We start from the raw sequence: 6,000 nt of genomic DNA, 5'->3' as shown, positions 1-6,000 counted from the left end.
GCCACCTAGCTTCCCCAATATATAGTATATTTATATACTATATTATTATATAGCTATATATATAGTTATTATTATGTTTATAATTACTATTATTATTTTAAAAAGATGCTCCAACCATTTATTTATTTATTTTTAAAATTTCATGCCTACATGCTTTGTAAGAACATTATAGAATGCTCGGTATGGTTTTTGTATGTAAGTTTCTGTAAGATGCAGTTAAAAAACCTTTCCCTACTGTGCTAAAAGAGCAAGGAAGTAAGCCTAGGGGAAATCTGAACACATCCATCCTCCTGTTTATGTTGGAACAAAATTGCTTATAGGTATAACCATAACCTCTTTCCCTAAGATAATGTTTGGCTTCAGAACATATTATTGTTTCTAATTTTTCCTATGAGAATCATGTAGGAGAGTCTTTTAGAGAGATGAACATTTTCATTTTATCTATTTATTTTACAACAATTTACATTGTGTAGGCTGATCTCAGCTACATTCTTGGAACCAAAACTCAATTTTCCTTTGGGTGGATAATCTCTTACCATAAGGCTTATGTTTTCTTGGTCAATAAGTTTTCCCTTGTTAGGACCACATTATGACAGGATGTTCTGTGTGATCTCTGCAATTTTAAGCACCATCTACTTTTAAAACTGATTTTTCTATGATGGAAGACTATCGTGCTACAAGAAATGATGAGCTGGTTGATTTTAGAAAAATATGGAAAGACTTGCATGAAATTGTGGAAAATGAAATTAGTAAAATCAAGACAATATTGTATACAGTAATAGCAATATTATTCAAAGAATAATTGTGAAGAACTAAGTTTTTCTGTATCAGAATAAATACTCAAATCAACAATAAGGGCCCTATGAAGAAAGATTTTGTCCACCTCAAGAGAAAGAACTGATAAATAGAAGGTTTAGCAGTATGAGATATCACCTCCCTAAATTAAATTAAATTTAAAATCTGACTTGTACAAGGCTAGACTATTGCCTTGGTTTATGCTTATTTTTGTAATACATTTACAGTTTTTGAGAATAAGAACCAGGTCACAGAAACCTTTGAATGCCTGAAACTTTTAGCTGAAACAGTTTAGATATTGAACACGATTTTCTTAAAAAGTGTAAACTAGAATGTATTTATAGAGCTGTATTATGTAGGGATAAACCTAAGACCATGGATTTGGGTAGTAAAGTGTAAATATAGGTCCAGAAAAGTCAGCCTATTGCAGAGAATAATCAAGGTAGCAGATGAATTGTTTTCAGTTCTATTGCTAAATGTGTATAAATTTGATTGATTTGGCTGGTCCTTGTTCTTCATCATTGAAGAAGACCAAAACGACATGACTGTGTTTGAGACAAATTACCGTATGTTTGGTGACTGATCAGACTAATACAAGCTCAGAATGCTCTACCACAAGTTGGGTCCATGTGAACACCTGGATGGGTATTCTAAACTTATAGATGTCTGTTTCCTTTGAGCTGTTTAATTCTACCTACCTCATAGAGCGCAGCGCCCCCCCCCTCACTGTTGAGGGCACACTATATACTGTGCCAGTGTCTCCCATGCTGTACAATCAATTCTTTTTTTTTTGTTTAATAAGTTTATTGGCTTAATATGAAAATCTTCATAGAAAATTAAAGATTTTGATGTTTTAACTATCAGCCGCACGTTCCTGGGCTCTGAGGAAACTTGCCTTCTTCTGAACAGCTCTGTCTTTCTTCTAGGCAGTGGACATTTTGGAGCGGTTCCATCTTTTTAACTTCCCTCTTGCATTTCTTTTCATACACTGGATTCTCCTGGATACCAGCAGTAGCTTTCTTGTACATCTCCTCCATCATGTTGGGAGTTATGTTGTTCTTTATGTACTGTGAGAATTGTTTTTTATAAGCATCTTCATCTTCTTCCATAAGATAGCACATATAATCTGCAACATTTTGGCCCATGTTGTGTTTTCGATGGACTTCAGCATTGAATTCCTTACTTTCTGAATCATACCCTGGGAAGCGTTTGGTACTGTGAGGAATAGACAAACCACCATCCACAGCTATCTTAAGGGCCCCAGAGACTTTGTTTCCAGTGGTAGTTCTGGCAAGACCTGCATCCAGGTAGCATGCAAAAGCACCAGGATGACCATCAATGCTTTCTACGTTGTATTCATCTCCAGTCACTTCCACTTGACCTTCATAGATCTTGTCCATGCCAAATCTGTTTAGAAGCCTGCGGGCCAGCAGCAGGCCTGTACAGTAAGCGGCAGCATAGTTTGTCAGGACAACCTTCACACCATACTTGGGTAACTCATGGGCATAGGCTACACAATCATATCCCCTTCTATACGGGCATAAGCAATCTGGTAGATGATGTCTCTGTTGGTGACGTGGACAATCATCCTGTACCTCAGGGTGTTGTACTTGTTTTTGTCCTGGATCACCAGCTGCTTCCGCACATAGTAGTCTGTCTTTCCTTCTCTCCATCTCCAGAACGTCACCTGGTGCCTCTTGAAGTAGGCCTTGTTCTTCACAACTTTCACAAACCCCATCCTACTGAATGAGACCAGTGCCCTCTGCACAGACCAGCAGGCCTCGCAGTGCTAGGGGGGAAAAGGGTTGTACAATCAATTCTTAAACTTCTTCAACGAAACCTTCAGGGTATCTTGATATGGCTTCTTCTGATCCCCTTGTGAGTACTAGCCCAGTGTGAGTTCTCCATAAAATAGTTTTTTTTTGGCAAGCGTACATCTGGCATTCTAACAATGTATCCAGCCCATTGTTGTTGCACTCTCTGTAGTAATATTGGAATGCTAGGCAGTTTAGCCTGAGAAAGGACCTTGGTGTCTGAGATCTTCTCTTGCCAGGTAATCTTCAGGATCTTCCTAAGACAATTTAAATGGAAGAAATTCAGTTTCCTGACATGACGTTGGTAGATTGTCCAGGTTTCACGGGCATATAGCAATGAGTTCAGCACAACGGCTCTGTAGACCTTCAGTTTGGTAGTCAGTCTAATACCTTTTCTCTCCCATAATTTCTTTCGGAGTCTTCCAAATACTGAGCTAGCTCTGGCAATGTGAGTATCAACCTCTTTGTCAATGTGTACCTCCTTGGAAAGGACTGTCAGGGTCAGTGAACTTGTCTACAGATCTCAAAACTTCTTTATTTGCTGTAATCAATGGTTCCACATATGAATGGTGTGGTTCTGGTTGATGGAGTACCTGTGTTTTCTTGGTGTTAATTGTTAGGCCAAAATTAGCAGAAGCAGCAGCAAATCTATCCATACCTTGTTGCATCTCAGCCTTAGAGACTGCATTGAGTGCACAATCACCTGCAAACAGAAGATCATGCACCAACACTCTCTCCACTTTGGTCTTGGCTTGTAGCCTTTTTAAGTTAAAGAATTTGCCATTAGTGCATACCTGACATTGAGGTCATGTTCATCCTCAGTGAAGGCATTTGATAATATGACTGAAAACTATTTAGGAAGATAGCAACAGGCAAGGAATTCTGCTGCCATTTGGAGGGAATTAAGGACTGGTGTGTACTTCCATCCTTTGAAATTTCTGATATGTGTTTTGACATCATTTTCATGGGAGAACACATATTGGAAATCATAAAATGAAAACATCTGTGCATACAAACATATGTATATAGATACAATCCATTTGTTATATCTGGTCCATAGGAGAAAACATGAAATCATGACTAAAAAGCTGGATTTAGAAGTAGTTAACCTGAGTTTGAACCTTGGATCTACAGCTTACTTTCTGTGTGACCATAAATAACTTTTGTTGGCTACAACTTACCCACCTGTAAATTGAAGGCATTGATAGAATCAAATTGTCATAACCTCTGTGTGGTATCCCCCCTTTGTGGGGTATCCCCCTTTGACAGCTTGGTGAAACCTATGGACCTGCTCTTGGAATTTCATTTTTAAATGTGTAAAATATATAAAACAGGAATGCAAAGTATAAAATACATTAATAAAGGAAACCAATAATATTGAAATAGTTATCAAAATACATTTCTTATAAAGCCAAACTTGTCCACATTCCCCAGGTTAAGAACTCCCAAAGATGACCTATCTCTAAGATTTTTGTAATGTTAACTCTTCCAATTCTGCATTCGACATTAGAATATGAAACTATTTCAAGCTGATAATATGTATTGGAGTAGAATTGAACACTAGGAGTGAAATGCTCAGGATATCATACAATAAGATATTTAATGAGAAATGACCTTTATTGAAGCAAAAGCATTGAGTGGATTTCTTTTTAGAATGTTGAAACTAGAGGAAAAGTGGTAGTTTCTATTTAATATTTTACTCTAATAATACTTTACATACATTGTGTATTTGATCTAAACAACAACCTTGGCAAGTTAGTTCATGTATTTTATAACTAAGGAAATTGAGACTCATTGGAGTTAAATAACTTGTTCAGGGTCACTATCTAGTAAGTGAGTAAGTTGTTACTGAGACACAAGTCTTTTGATTCTATGTCCATTGTCCTTTTTGGCTCATTAGTGCTATCTTTCAAAGAACTCAGAATTTCATACCTACCTCCTGAGGCAAATGGTCTTATTTCAGCCTTTGGAATAAATTAAATCAAAATTAGATTTGTTCATATTTTTAATCTATCAAATTTAGAGTCTGGAAACATGAGTTTAGGGTTTCTGTTTTGCCATTTAGTGGCTAAACTGTGTGATCCTGGGCAAGTCTCTTTACTTTCTGACAGTTAAAGTAAGATTAATATTTTTTTATAATGAACATCTCATAGAATTAGTATGAAGATTAATTGAGATGTGCAAAAAAGTATTTTGTAACTTTGATAAAACTATACAGATGTAGTTCTTAATTGTCATGATTATTAGAACCTAATATATTTTAAATAGTTTTTATGCTAGAATAGGAGATTATTTCTATTATTTCTTCAATACTTGGAATATTCTCTCCTCCCTTCAGTCTCTTAGAATCTTTAGCTCCTTTTAAAGTTTAAGTTATGGGTTACCCATTTCAAGAGTTTTTCTGAATTTCCCCTTGCTTCAATTCTTACCACTTAGGAAAATTATTTTGTGAATATCTTGTATTTGCCTATCTGTGAATAAGTGTAATCCTCTACTAGAATATGAGCCTTGAGGGCAAGAAATGAGTAATTTTTGTCTTTACATCGCTAATGCCATTTAACAGGTTCTTTATAAATACTTATTGATTAGTCTCATTTATTTTTCATCAATATTGCCTATATAATTGAGCTATCTGGCATCAGTAGCAGAGGCCAGATTAATTAGTGCATACTTCACAGATACAGAGCTACAAAGTCCCTCAGAGGTTTGGCTATTGCCTTGATAGCCTTCTTTCATATATCCATGATTGACCCCATGGTTAGCACACCAGGATTATCTAACAGATTAATATCAATTAGCTTTTACTAAGTGATAATTACTGAGACGTTATAGCCAAAATAACATACAAACCCTCTTTCTGCCTCTGTCTTTGGGAAGAATGAACTCAAGATTAAAGCAGTGTTACAAAATTGCTCAACATATTCACTTCCAAATGGGATAGAAATGATATGAAATGTTACTTCAGAAAGCAGCCTCTCAATCTTTGGGTTTTATTTTTTGTTGCTTTTTTTCTAACCAATGACTTCTTGGGGCAGAGCTGGCTCTGCAAACTCTGATATGGCATAATGACTAGAGTGCTAAAGCAGGAGGCAGGAACACTTGAGTTCAAATTTAGCCCCATTGGAGAAAAGGGAAATTCAGAAACTGTGAGATTCAGGACCAATTACTTTACTGGTGTTTGCATCAGACTTCATTCCTGTAAAATATGAGAAAATAATTCCCATGGCTGTTGTGTGAGAATCATATGACATAATCATTGTAAAGTGCTTAATAATGCATTGCCCAGAGTAAACACTATATAAATTTTAGTTGTTTTTATATAATCTTCATACCTAACACTCTTTCACTTAAGAACTGGAAAGGAAAAAAATGCGAAAGAAATAAACGGGGG

General features: G+C 36.1%; 1 protein-coding gene and 1 pseudogene across 13 annotated transcripts in view; one reads left to right on the top strand and one right to left on the bottom strand.

Annotated features, from left to right (window-relative positions):
• The window catches only part of HIVEP2 (HIVEP zinc finger 2), a 392,429-nt gene that overhangs the window by 196,328 nt on the left and 190,101 nt on the right, over nt 1-6,000 (top strand). The gene's annotated exons all lie outside the window — the stretch shown is intronic.
• On the bottom strand, nt 1,605-2,533 carry LOC141488036 (large ribosomal subunit protein uL18-like; annotated as a pseudogene).

The sequence above is a fragment of the Macrotis lagotis genome, chromosome 5 (assembly GCF_037893015.1).
Source record: "Macrotis lagotis isolate mMagLag1 chromosome 5, bilby.v1.9.chrom.fasta, whole genome shotgun sequence".
NCBI classification, from domain to species: domain Eukaryota; kingdom Metazoa; phylum Chordata; class Mammalia; order Peramelemorphia; family Peramelidae; genus Macrotis; species Macrotis lagotis.
This window is presented reverse-complemented; position numbering and strand designations above follow the sequence as displayed.